The sequence below is a fragment of the Nipponia nippon genome, unplaced genomic scaffold (assembly GCF_047370975.1).
Source record: "Nipponia nippon isolate SJK-2023a ecotype South Korea unplaced genomic scaffold, ASM4737097v1 scaffold_4, whole genome shotgun sequence".
NCBI classification, from domain to species: Eukaryota; Metazoa; Chordata; class Aves; order Pelecaniformes; family Threskiornithidae; genus Nipponia; species Nipponia nippon.
In genome coordinates, this window is record NW_028262358.1 from 57,635,923 (window position 1) to 57,649,319 (window position 13,397).

At 44.7% G+C, this 13,397-nt stretch overlaps 1 protein-coding gene across 2 annotated transcripts in view; it reads left to right on the top strand.

The window, feature by feature from the left end:
- The first annotated feature begins 2,462 nt into the window (after positions 1–2,462).
- Positions 2,463–13,397, top strand: part of TIAM2 (TIAM Rac1 associated GEF 2) — a 175,718-nt gene continuing 164,783 nt past the window's right edge. For both annotated transcript variants that reach the window (XM_087773418.1, XM_087773417.1), the window contains exon 1: positions 2,463–2,595. The gene's annotated coding sequence lies outside the window, so the exon portion shown is untranslated. The remainder of the gene's footprint in view (positions 2,596–13,397) is intronic.

Genomic DNA, 13,397 nt, shown 5'->3' on the forward strand with positions numbered 1-13,397 from the left:
GTTTCTTACGATGTTTAGTTTGTTTTTAAATCCCTGGTTCCAGAGGTCATTTGAATATGAGACAATTTCAAGCTTCCATTTCTTTTTAAAAGTAAGTAGGTAGCTCTCAGGCCTTTGAAAAATAAATTGGAAACACAACCCTGGCATGATCCTGAAAGTTCAAGAGCTAGCTGTTGAAGAAAAAATAGTTTTTAACAGCTTCCATATGACTTTTTGTATGACTTTTTCATACACCATATTAGCAGTACTGCCACTGATTGTTTCCAACAGCTCTCCGTGTTCTGCTCCATCTCCTGCTGGATGCGTAGAGCCGATACCATGGACGCCAGCTGAAAGTCTGTCCCTAGAGTCTTTATTGAGGGGTGTTGCACGTAAGCAACGCGATACTCTAATTACAGGCGTATAAAGGAGAAAAACTGTCCCCAGGGAGGAGAAGGTGATCTGGAACAGGACGAACAGCTCAATCCCAAATTAAATGTCCTAATTATGTAACAGAGACCCCTGTCCACGGAGATGTTGGTTAAACCAGAGCATGGTGCAGATGGCTCCTCTGCATAACATTCAGCAGACTCTTTCCATCCCATGTTGGAAAGTCTAGTCCTTTTTTTCCTGAATGATTACCTTAAACACAACGGCAGAGCCTGATTTTTGACTGATACTTGCCTGATACTTCTTTTATTTTTTTTTTCACATAGTGAAAAGTGCTTATGCCCTAACAGTTTTGCAATGTTCCTCTGCTTCCTTCCATCAGTAACGATGACCAGGTATATTCCTAGTTCTCTAGACAGTGCATCTTGCTTAAATGCTCTCTGCCAGATCAGCAGGAGAAACCATACCAGTGGGAGGTGCCACTCATTTTAGTCTTAAAACTGTTCAGTGCTTTATATTTAAAGAGTTCCTAGTCACTGCAGAGACTTCTTCATTGCAATGTCATAATCACAATTGGCTGAGCTAGTTTGTAGGGCAGGAGTGCTGTCAGTATCCCTCACTGACAATACACTTGTAGGCGTCCTACTACGCACAGGTAGTTTTTTCTGACAGAAAGCACTCGCTGGCCAGGAGAGTCTCTTCTCTCCTGACAGACTATCATTCTGATGACTCCATCTCTCACTAAATTACAGAAATGAAATTACAGGCATGAAGCCAGCAGAAAAATCCAGCTAACGTAGTATATTGTCTAAGAAGCTGAGCCTACCACGAGCATATGTCTTCTGCTTCTCGCTCCAGCCTCCTGTAGAGATTCACTTCCACTCAGTTTTGCTACTCTGATGCAGTGGCCCTCTCTGCAGATAGGGTATAGCCTGCCTGGGGAGGAGGCAAAACTAAGGGCCAGCTAGGGCACGAACTAGCTGAGGAAAAAAGGACCACCACAATGTTCACCACGCTGCTTCCCAGTCCAATGAACATTTTTTGATCTAGTCTTTTGATGAGAAATGCATTGTTCCTTTACACTCCTGTATTTCTCCTGTTAACATATTCTGGGTGAGCAATCTGGAGCGGGAGCAATAGCAGTCAGGCCTCATTGTAGGATTAGAACTCACAGATGCACAGTACAGCAGTTAAATACGACTTTTAGTAGGTATATTTTAAACCAAAGATCAGTAAACAAAACCAAATCAAAACAAACAAAAATCCTCAGGAAAAAAAATAACGCAACTGACTATCCCAAAATAAAGCCCTTCTCCCCAAGCTCCCATCTCCCCTGGGGAGAAAATGACAGGGCTCCCAACATACCAAAAGTTAATTATGTAATATAACATGCAAGCAACCTGTGCTTGCACAGTGCAGTAATAGTAATAAATGCATCAGAAGAACTGGACACGGGAGGTAATTGCCGATGGCGTGCCTGCTCCTCTCTGCTCTCACGCCTCGGCCGCGCAGGGGCAGCGGCCTTGCCCCAGCTTTCCTAAATAGCCGCAGGAATGGCAGCTGCGCTGCCGGAGCCCTTTGCAGCCCGCTCTGCTGCGGAGCCCCTCTCGGAAGAGCTCTCCTGGGTGGTTTCTCTTCCATTGAAAACCTGGGGGGGGGGGCACCCGCGAGGTGTGAGGTTCCTCTCGGGTTTCATTTCTCCTGCTGCTGTATTAACCGGGTAGGTAACTTGCAGTAAGTTTGTGAATAAACGAGGACTAAAACACAGGAGGCCTTGCTCTGGCAAACGGCGGAGGACGGGGCGGCAACGCCTGGATCCTGCACCCTTTGCCTGCCCTGGCAGGGAGCCGGCGGGTACAGGTGAGCACCCCCAGTCCTTCCCGGGGTACCACCAGGGCGGACACTTCTGCCAGCCCGGCAGCCTCGCTGCTTGCCCGGGCCGCCCCTGCACCCCCGCCGCTCGGCCCCGACGTGCGGGTGCCCCGCGGTGCCCGCCCGGCCCGGCCCGGCCCGGAGGCGAGGCGGGGCGGGGCGGGGTCAGGCCGCGCTGCGGGCCGCCGCCGCCCCCGACAGGAGGGAGGGAAGGACGGAGGGGCGGGCGGGGGAAGGGCCGCCGCCGGTGCGAGGAGCGAAGTAGAGGCAGAAACTTCTCCGCTGGGAGCCGGGCGCGCAGGGGAGGGCGCGGATAAAGTCCTCGGGGCTGCGGCGCTCCGCACCCGCGGACAGGTAAGGTGGGGGGCGGCCGGCCGGCTGCCAGCCCCTGGCGGGAGCTGCTGTCTGTCTGTCTGTCTGTCTGTCTGTGTGTGTGGTGAAACCTGTCCTCTGCTGTTCGCCTGTGCGGCCGGGAGCGGGCGGCTCCGCGGCCGCGGGACGGGGTCTGGCCGCCGCCTGGCTCCGCGGGGCGCGGCCGCTCCGGCCCCCGGCGCCGCCGAACAAAGAGCCGCGGCCGCGCAGGGGTCCGCGGGGGAGCCCGCCCCAGCCGCCGAAGGAGGCGCCGCTGGGGCGGCCCGGCAGCGAGCGGGGCTGCGGCCGCCGGGGTCCCTGGCTCCGGGCGCTCTCCCCGCCCCGGCTGCTGCGGCCGGTGCCCGTCAGCGACCGCCGCCACCGGGGCTCCTCCAGAGCCCCTGCAGCCGGGCTGGCAGCCGCCGCGGGCGTGTGCCTGTGCCCGGCTCCGTAATGAGGATTTACTGGGAAACCTTACTCCGTCAGAGGCGGTCGTTGCAACGTAGGGCTCGGCAGCCTGCGAAAACACAGATCAAAATTTGAGCAAAATGAAAAGGTTTGCAGATCTTGGTTTAAAGATGACTGGAAGGTGAGCTTTCAAAGTAAGAGGTGAAAAGGGAAAAGAGTGGAAATAGTTTTAGGTCTGGTGAAGAGGGCTTGCTGAAGGTCATTTTTGCACTGAGTTTTAATAATGTGGAGTAAATTTTGCCTTTTTATACGTCTGCAGGGCGCTTGTCGTTTTCCAAGAGAGCTGTGTGTATGAATCCAAGGGTGCCGTGCTGGGTTCCCTACACATCCAGAACTCCCACTGAAATTAATTTAACGTTTTGTTTTAAGTTAACAGCGGGATTAATGGTCATTTTCTTTAATCAGCTTTCAGTAAAGCTATACAAGAAAATCCCACTGGAACCGTTGGGATCTTTGTATATGCAAAGAATGTGAAAGGAAACCAGTACTTTGTGTGACCTTTTTTTATCTAACTTAACTTACAGTAATGTCCTTTTATGTTTTTGGCATGAGTGAAACTCAGAATCCTACAAATATTTCTCTGTGTATTTGGGTTTACTGCTGTGATTGGTCCCCGTGGGAGGCATCGGCTGGTCCCGGAGAGGCTTGCTCTCTATAGTTGGGGGAAATACAGACATCTTGCTTTGGATGCTTTTGTGCTAGGATGAGCTGCTATGGTCCCATCACACCCTCTCCCGTGCACCAGTTCCTCTGACCCAGTGGAAAGCCAGCTCCGGGAGCCAATGTAACAAAAACCTAACCCGGACCGAGCATTTTTTGCAGGAGTTTTTTGCTGCTTTGGCTTCCCAGAGGAGGGTCTGGGAGAGCTGCTGGGCCCCAGTGCTATGGGGAGAGGGCAGGGAGATTGCGGGAGGAAGGGGGCCCAGCCTTATTGCTCCACCCTGTCAGTGGTGATCAGATGAGTGTAGCAGGGCTGAAACTACAGTGTTGGGGTATGGTTTTACTTTGGGTGGTTCAAGCTGGCATAACCTGGGGTTGCCCTGGCAGTCCCTGCCTGCCTCTGCCTCTTTTCCCCATTCATAACCAGCATGAATGCTTATGTTGCCCTGCGGTGAACTGGATCGGATCTAGGTACTAAGCAAAAACCAGATTTAATTTTAACCTGGATCACTTCCATGATCTGGTTCACTGGGGGGTAAGAGGAGAGGAAAGAGGGTGTGGGGAAGGTAGGGCTGCTTTTTTAAGCTGGCAAAACTTGATATTGCTGCCAAAACTGTTTGTGGAGCTGCAGTGGGACTGTAGGGGCTCCCAGCTGCATCTCCCCCTCCTTGCCTCCCTTGGGAGCCTGTCCAGTGATTCTGCATGTAGCCTCGGGAGCCTTCCCTCCCTGGGTAAAAATGCGCCTTTGCAAATTAATCCATTAAGCATAATGGAGTAGTTTGTAACAGAAAGCAAGTGCCCAAGTGTTTGCATAATTGTTGCTTTGGACAACAGTAAACACTGTAGATAGCACAGTACAATGTGCAGGGTTTTGAAAAAGAGCGTGATTTTGTAAGCTCTTACAGGTTTTTGCTGTTCTTTGCAGCGTGTCTGTCTAGCACTTAATGCACAGGGTGAGCCAGAAGTTTTACAGGCTGTCGTGACACTTGTAGTAATAAGTAATTATCACATGGGCTTGTGACAGCAACGGGTGCTCATCCGCTAGGTGAAATAAGCTGTGTGTGTTTCCTAATCCGGGAGCTGGTTGAAAAGTAGAAACTGGTTCCCAGCATAAGGCAACAAAGTCCTTGTTCTAGCTGAAGATGGGGAATCCAGCCTTTTCCCTCCTGATTTACGCCATCCCAACACATCACTTGTGCTGGCTTTAGTGGGTGTGAGTCAGATCCGGTCACTGATCAGGCTGAAAATTAGTTTTCACAAGTGGAAAAAACCCATCAGTATACTGACTGATCTCCTCCTGTTTCAAAATCTGTAATAGCGTGGCCTCAAGACAGGAGGTGGAAATCCATGGCCAGAGATGGAGGGTGCTGTGAGACCACCCCTTTCAGTAGCAGTGCAGTCTGAGATGATGTTGATAGTGCAGTTGCTCCTTCCGTTCCCCTTATTGCAGTCCCTTGAAAAGCTGGCAAAAGGTATTCATTTAGTGCTTAGGTCCTGCGGAGCAGTCACTGACTCATGTTAGATCCCTACTCTAAGTATTCTGACTATCTGGAGGTAATAACTCTTGCTGCAAGTACTAATGATAATTAGTTCTTATTACTTGTTGCCTACAAAAGGGAGGTAGGCCGTATGTTTGCATGCGGAGCTTGATGGTATTGATTTATGGCGTTTGGGCACTCTTGTGTCATGGTGCAGCTCTTCGTGGGGCTGACCGTGAGTTGGTTAAGGGCTCTTTTTTGCTTGTTTTTAACAGCAGATGTGCTTCCAAAACCTGCATTTGTTATCCAGATCTGAGCTTTTCCGTGCTCAGCTGATGGCGTTACCACCAAGCACTGCTGAAGACCTCACTGAACCACCTTCAGTGAGGTGCCTGCAGAGGGTGGTGTGGGTGCCCTGCCTGCTGACCGTGCACTAGTGAGCTCCCTGCGCTGTCTGCTCGCGTTAGCAGTGACAAATTCAGCTCGGACCTTGCATTTGGTAGTGCATAGGCACGTCAGTAAGGATCTTTCATGCTGCGGTGAAACACCCTTATAGATTGGCAGGGTTGCCGTACCATTTAGAGCCAAAGTTGAGATTCTGATAATGCCAAAGTGAAGTACATTGCTTCTGAAAATGGAATAACAATAATAATAATAAAATGGAATAGAAAAGTGTCAACTGTTTCTGCATATACTGTCGAATTCTCTGTGGGATTTTCGCCCCTTTCCCCCCCCCCCCCCCCAAACTAAATTGGAGTGACACAAAGTAATGCCCTGGAAAAGTTTGGACAAATGCTGCCAATGAGATTATATAATACAATAGCTGAGGTATTTATTATGAAGCCTGTTCTTGATTCAAAGACGAAAGATTTTCCCTGGTGGATTGTGGATAGTTTATAGCTTCCTCTCCCCTCCCAAAAGCGTATGTATCGTATTGTGTAACCGCAGAAGTATATGCTTACTCCTCTTCAAGAAATGGTTTGTGAGACCTTTAATAGCAGTTGTGAAGCTTGTAGTTCGTTGCTTGGGATAGCATAGCTGAAAATAGGTTTTACTGTTGGTGGCAGTTAAAATATGAGCACTTTTCTGGGCTTTGTTTCTATTTCTTGTGGGCCATGATTAAATGTTGGAGTGTCTGGATTTAGATGTGCTCCTGTCTATAGACGTTGAGATAACGATTTCCTAGGTGATCTTATTGCCCCCTTTCTCTCTTTAGAATTTTCTGTTTCTTTGGTTATTTTAAAATCGATTATTTGAAAAATAGTAATAAATAGACTGCGTGTGTTTTTGTTTTATCACATTTGCCACTGAGTCAAATATGCTGTAATATGCAGTTTGCAAAGCAAATAGGTGATATTGAGAAGCCTTAAAAGTTTTGAGGTCATGGGGAAGATCACAGCAAAGGAAGCAAGTTTGCTTTGCTTTAGATGTAATTCTTATCACTCATCTTTAATTTTTCATTCCTTTCATAGTTTGCTTAGTTTGGGTTTTCTTTCTTCTTTCTTTCTTCTTTAGTATAGGGTTTCTTATTTCTAGGATATATGTGCTTACATCCCAAACATCAGGGAAGTGTGTTTCTCTGCAAACAAAAGTGATATCATTTCCAAGGGATGAAGGGCGAGAATGAAACCCTCACCAGGTGCTCGCTCGCCTGCTGAGTAAACAGTGTCTTCTCTCTTGTGGGCTCTCATTACCTGGCTGTTGGGACTGGGTCAGCTTGTGCCTGGGCACAGCATCATGGAACAGCAGTCTGGCTCCACTTTGCTCACCTCTGAGCTGCTTTTCCCAGTGTGATGCTGTGGCTGTGGCTGGGTCAGAGAGCCGTGGGCTTGTGCAGTCGCCCGCTGCTCATGTGTCTGTAGTCTGTCAAACATGGCGGCGATGGAGGAGCCCTGCCGCGACATGCCAGCGTGCCAGTGATCTGAGGAGAGCCTTGATTTTGAAGGTACCAGAAGGCCCCTTGCCTGTCTTGTCGCCTGGTTGTGCTGCGTCGTTTGCTAACGTGGTTTTGTACTTGCTGGCCTCCATCTTAGTGGAGTTCTTCAACCATGTTAACTGATGTGATAACTTTTGCCTGTCTAGACAGGGCCTTACTGTGTCTGATTAGATCCCAGCCTTGTGGTGTGCATCACTGCCTGTTTCTTATAAATGCGATGAAGGAAAAAAAAAGTGCACGTTAATAGTGCTTAGTCTGTTTTTTTGCTTTGCAGTGTTAGTATAAAATGTTTATAGATGTTTACTTTTTGCCTGGAGGAAAATAGTTTTAGTCAAATGTCTCTCGGATGCAGTTTAGAAGTTAACTTCTTATCTCCAGTTAGGAGGGAGAAGACAAATGTTCTCTTTGAGAGTATTAATTGGGGCTCCACTGAAGGCAGTTGCAGAAGTTTGTTGCTCACTCAAGTCGGGAACTTTTTCTCATATGTGTAAAGAAATTAATTTCTCTGAATCATTAATAAAAATCACAAGCAGGAAAATGGTTCTTGCTGCTTATTTTTCTTCCTTACTGCTTTTTGGAAGTGAACTAAGTTGAATTTAACTTTGTCGCTCTCAATATTTAAGCACTGTAGAGGAAAGGTTATATGGAATAGTTTTCTACTGTAATTAAAGAAAATAATTTTTTTATTGGTGTCGGGTTTTAGAGAAACCAATCTTTACTAAGTATAGGGTTCGAGGTAAATTTGGGGTGGCAATAGTGTCTATCTTGTCTTTTTCTCCCATGCCTTCCCCAGAAAAAGAGAGCTTCAGATTTTAAAGTCTCTTAATTAAAAAAGAAAAACTGTCTTGGGAGAAGAAATTAACTTCTGGTTTTGATTCGAAAAGTAAATCAGAAGGTGGTACAAACGTGCATGCTTCTCAGTAGCTCTTATTAGTGTTTTAAACTCTGTGCCATGGTAACAACTGCTTCTGTTTTCCTTGTGCTGTTAGGATGCATTTAGACTTAGAGAAGAAAGGAAACGCGTCAAAGGAGTTACCAGACCCTTCTGATGTCTCGCAGGAATGGGAAATAAGACTACATTTTTTGGAGCTGGGAAAAGCAGTCACAGCTTGGCGGGTGTGCAGTGCCTGCCCAGAGGAAATTCCTACTTTATAGTGAGAGAGTGGCCAAGGACTAGAGCATATTATTCTAATTAAATCATTTAGATTGCATCATCATCATTCGAAAGGCTGGGTGCATCTTCTCCGAGTATAAAAATGAGAGTTATAGACATGTTCTGCAGGGACACTGTGAAGAGTTTGGATACTTACATGCCAAAATGTCTTCTTTGGCTGATGCTGTAAAGTTTAAATTGCTGATTTGCTTTGATATTAATCACTTGAAAATGCTGTTAAAAATTTTATCTCTTCAGAGGTAGGAGACATGTTTATGTGCATTAACCATATGTGGAATTTGTTTCCTTTATGAAGCACCACAATATTAATAAAATAGCTTTTAAAAGGAAAGACTAAATGCAGCCCTATAAAAATACGACATTCAGCTCTCGTTCTAGTTCAAGAAACCAGTCTACTGTGGAAAGACCAGTCCCAGATCTGGAGCTGATGTTGGTGTTGCCGTGCTCCTGCTGCAGAGCGTTTCTTTCGGCCAGTTGGTGCAAATTTTATCTTGACTGCCTGTAGATGCGACCTGCCCATAGATACAGAGAGATCACACGTTAACATGGTAGTGGTACCAATAATTAGTGTATAATTGTCATGATTCCTAATAGAACTATATCGCAATTTTAGTGTGTGATATTTGGCAGTGTTAACTCCCTATAATTAACTTGTGTGATCATTGTTTATATGACAGCAGAAAGAAGAGAAACTTGAACCATTAAGATACCATTGTTTGGAATACAAAGCTTGTTAAGTAATTATAAGCTTTCAAGCTTTACCAACTGACTGCAAGGCACCTTGTTTGAAAAAAGAAACTGTTAAAATAATTTACTTTTTTTCTGTGGTTTTAAACCAACAGGAATGTTTTATTTGAGCTAAAATATTTTGTATATATTCCCCTTTATCAGATCTCAAGGGGAAAATATTTGCTTAAAGATATTCAAGTTTTCAGGTATGTAACATTGCTTAGTTTCAGGCATTTCGGTCTGAACTAATTAAGTTGAAATCATCAATGAATACATGTCTGTGTTGAGTTTGACTCGGTCTGAACGTGAGCTTTCTAAAATCGATCTCATTGTGGTACAAGGGGTCTTATTGATTTGAGCCTCACGTTTCTTCCATTCGAGAGGCGTGCAGGCTGATGTTCGCCTCTATCCCGCTGCTCACCAGGAGGCGTAATCGGATCCAATTCGAAGGGATTCCCCTTCCATGGGCTTTTGTTTCCTGTTACCCAGCAAATGCATCAGCTGACTCTGTAGTCCCCTCTAGTTGTCTATCGTATTCAGCTGGCTGGTGGAAGAATAGGGGATATGGGAGATGCCTGCCCCTGCTTTTTATTCTCCATGTTATCTTCAACTCAGCATCAGCTTTTGAGGAAAGTGCCAAAAAAGGGAAGGAAATTCCTAGCCTGCTGTATTCATGCAAGCAAGAGGGCATATTGTTGCTAGAAGTCCAGTGAGTTTTTCTAACACTTTGATTCTCAAAAATGACAGCAGTCAGTTATTTCTGTAGGAGAAATACATTTGCTCATTTAACTGCATCACACTTTTTGCACGCAAGCTTTGAGGTTCCAGTTGTACTGGTGCTAAAGCCAGAAGGTGATGGTGGGACAGATATGGTGCTGCTTGTTTGAGATTCATTTTCACTGACAAAATAAATCAGTGTCACCTGACAACAGTGATTTCAGTGTAGCTATTTATCCACATAACTGTGGTCCTCGTTTGGCATACTGTACCTATAAAATCCTTTGTATATGGAAATATGTTAAATGGCGCTAAGTGCTATTATGCTCGTTCATTATCACAAAGCACAAATAGCACCTGAAAAGCTAAGTTGTTATAAATAATTATAAGGTTGGTTTTTTTTTTTAAATAGTGTAATTACTCATGCTGACTTTTTTTTTTTTTTTTTAAAAACTCCCACTTTGTCTGGGTTTTCATGACCTCATGTTCATGGTCTTGCTATGAACTTTTCCCCTCCCTTGGTATTATTTATTTGGCGAGAGTATCATTTTTGTTGCTGAAAGTAAAAAAAACTTTCCCTTAACTAAGTGCACTGGGTTCATGGAGTTCTGAATTAGGGGACAATTTTTAAGTTTTATCACAATCCAGTAGTTAACAGCAATAAAGGGAAATATCTGCACAACACACAATACTCTCCTCTCAGTAAGGTTTATCGATTTATGTGATGCCAGTAATGCATTGGACATGAGATAAAAGACGACACCACTAGCAGGCAGCTTAATCTAGAAATATCCCCCAAGGATAATATAGATTGCAATTGGTAATAGGGATTGAACAGGGTTTTAGCATGTCATATCATGGCTCTGATTTTTATTTTTTGTAATTACTCTGTAGGCTTCTGGTTTTCTCTGCATCTGTGACTTACTTGTCTCAAGCCAGGTCAAGGTCAACGCAACATTTCTAAGATTATTAAGATTTGTCTTATGACTGGCAAAGTGATAAAACTGTTATTTTTAAATTTGCAATTGAGTTGACATTTCAGGAACATAAAATGATGTGAACTTTGATTCTTGGTAGTCGCGATGTAGGCTACTGATGTGTGTTGACGCTCCCTTCTTGTTGAGCAGATTTGTTGCAGTTGGCGTGTTATTGCTAATAGCTCTCAAATTCCAGGCGGTAGTCCTGTCCTACCTTTGTTCTTGTTATGAACAACCGGTTCCTAGGCTGTCAGCAGGCAGGGAAATTGTAGGGTAGTGGGCAACTAACTGTCATATCAGCAACTTGAAAGTGTGCAATAGATAGCAGCAAGGCCTAATTAACAGCTACAGTTGCACCATTGGGAAGTACCTAAGCGCACAGAGGAGTCCTCCAGTCTGCTCAGGGTTGCCTTGATTATTTCACTGGATATTGTGGACACTTGAATGCCAGTAAAAATACTGTCTATCCGATTACTTCTCCAGCATCAATCCCTTAATAGCCATCACAAATACTTAAACGCAATGTGTCTTCCCAAGGACCAAGTCAGATGAGGTTTGAATTCAGATGATGAAATCTGTGTTTTATTTTTTTCTTTCTTTCTGTCTGGTCTGTACAAAAGTAGGAAAAAGGAGAGCTGTGCTGTTTTTTCCATTATTGAGAGACTTCAACAGAGCATCTATTTGAAATAAAGTCAGTCCCTGTCAGTTACTTTTAAAATCTGAATCAGGGGCTTCCTTTCATCAGTAGTAAAGATTGATTTTACCTACCCTCTATTATTATGAGCAAAACTACATCTTTGTTGTTGTCTGTGGTACTGCCATGAGCCTAAAACCGCAATGAAATGATGAAGGGAATATAGAACAAAATAGGAAACTTGGGACCAGTGCTCCTGTACCACTTTATTTATTGAGGTGTAGCTCAGATATCACTTACTTGCAGAGTGTTTGTTTCTTCAGTAATGAAAGGTAGGTGTTAGTATTTTCTGTCTTTCTAAGGTGAAGTCTGCTTCATTTTGTAAAGTAGTAGAAGGCCCTCAGAAGAGTTACCAGATGCATGTATTGTTGTTTGCTCTTTCATAGAATCATAGAATCATTAAGGTTGGAAAAGACCCTTAAAATCATTGAGCCCAACTGTTAACCTATCGCTGCCAAGTCCACCACTAAACCATGTCCTCAAGCACCACGTCTACCCTTCTTTTAAATACCTCCAGGGATGGGGACTCAACCGCTTCCTTGGGCAGCCTGTTCCAATGCTTGACTACCCTTTCGGTGAAGGAGTTTTTCCTAATATCCAACCTAAACTTCCCCTGGCGCAGCTTGAGGACGGCCTTTCTGTTGAAGTACGCAACAATATTATCATCAGCACTGTCTAATGAAGGAAAGGAAAGATTTGGGTGTTACAGTAGCATAATTGATGCTTGACAATTAATGATAGCATCCTTAAAGTAATTCTTTCCTAAGCGTTGTGCTCTTTCGTAACGCTACCAAACCTGGGTCTTCGAGAAACGTTTTCCTTTACCTTTTTTCTCTGTTGGGAGATACCTTCTAGACATCATCTTTCTCCCCTGTATTTCTTTTGGATCTTGACAGCTTCTGCATTTGGTCATGGAAAAGACATTTGCCATAGCAGGGAACTACATTAGAAAAACAAATCACCGAACAGTTGCGGTTCTCTTGTTTGACAGTTTATGGAGCAAATGCTGGCTATGCACCATTTAGCGTTCTCCAAGACAAAGTACCCACACAGTGCTGCCAATTTCATTAGAGAGCTACACCAGTTACTTTTAAAATTTGGTCCTGTTTACATAGGAATTTCAGTTTTACTACCATACCCATCAAAAGGTTATTGTCTGCACACAGAGAGTCACTGTTTTTAGCAAATCTGCCTATAAATCTAAGTAACCAGTAATTAAATGGAAGTCTGAATACCAGGCAAGGAATAAAACTGAGGGTCTCCCTGTGGATTATGAAGTTATGCTTAGCATGGGCTGGTTTTAAGCACCAATCAGCCAAAAAATATTGTAATTCATCATTAGGACCTACCTTTCCAAGAACCCAAAAGTTAAATTTCAACAAAAGGTGAGAGATGACTCAAGGAACAAAACGGTCACCATGAAGTGATGATTTCTTTTTCCTCTCAAAGAAAGGTAGCTGGAATTGGCGTTGCTTTTCCAGTTCACGACACACGTGGGAATAAAAGCTGGGTGCCTGGGGATGGTGTTGGGAAAAGTATGTCCAAAAGCTTTGTTGTTTTCTCAGTTACAGCATCAGCCTCATGCGTCTATCTGCTTTCTCCCTTCACTCCCATTTCCATGGCCCGAGATCCACAACAGGACCTCAGCAGGTTGAGAAGCAGGGTACAGAGTTCACATACTATACACATGAATTATATGTCCACAGTGTATCAGGCTTTGCCAGAATCTGTCTACAGCCAAGACATAATGTATAGTAACACGTTTTTAATGAGGAACATGCATCTGTTACACGTTTAGCAGAGGATATATCTGGAGCAGTGTTAAGAAAATATGCTTTGGTTTTACAGTCCCATACCCCTCTGTCTGTCTGTAGGGATGCCATTTTTGAGTCAAAGACCAGACACAAGGGCTTTCAAAGGCTGTAAGTCTTAAAGCTGGAGAAAAGCCTGGCAGCTCTACCCACTGTAAACA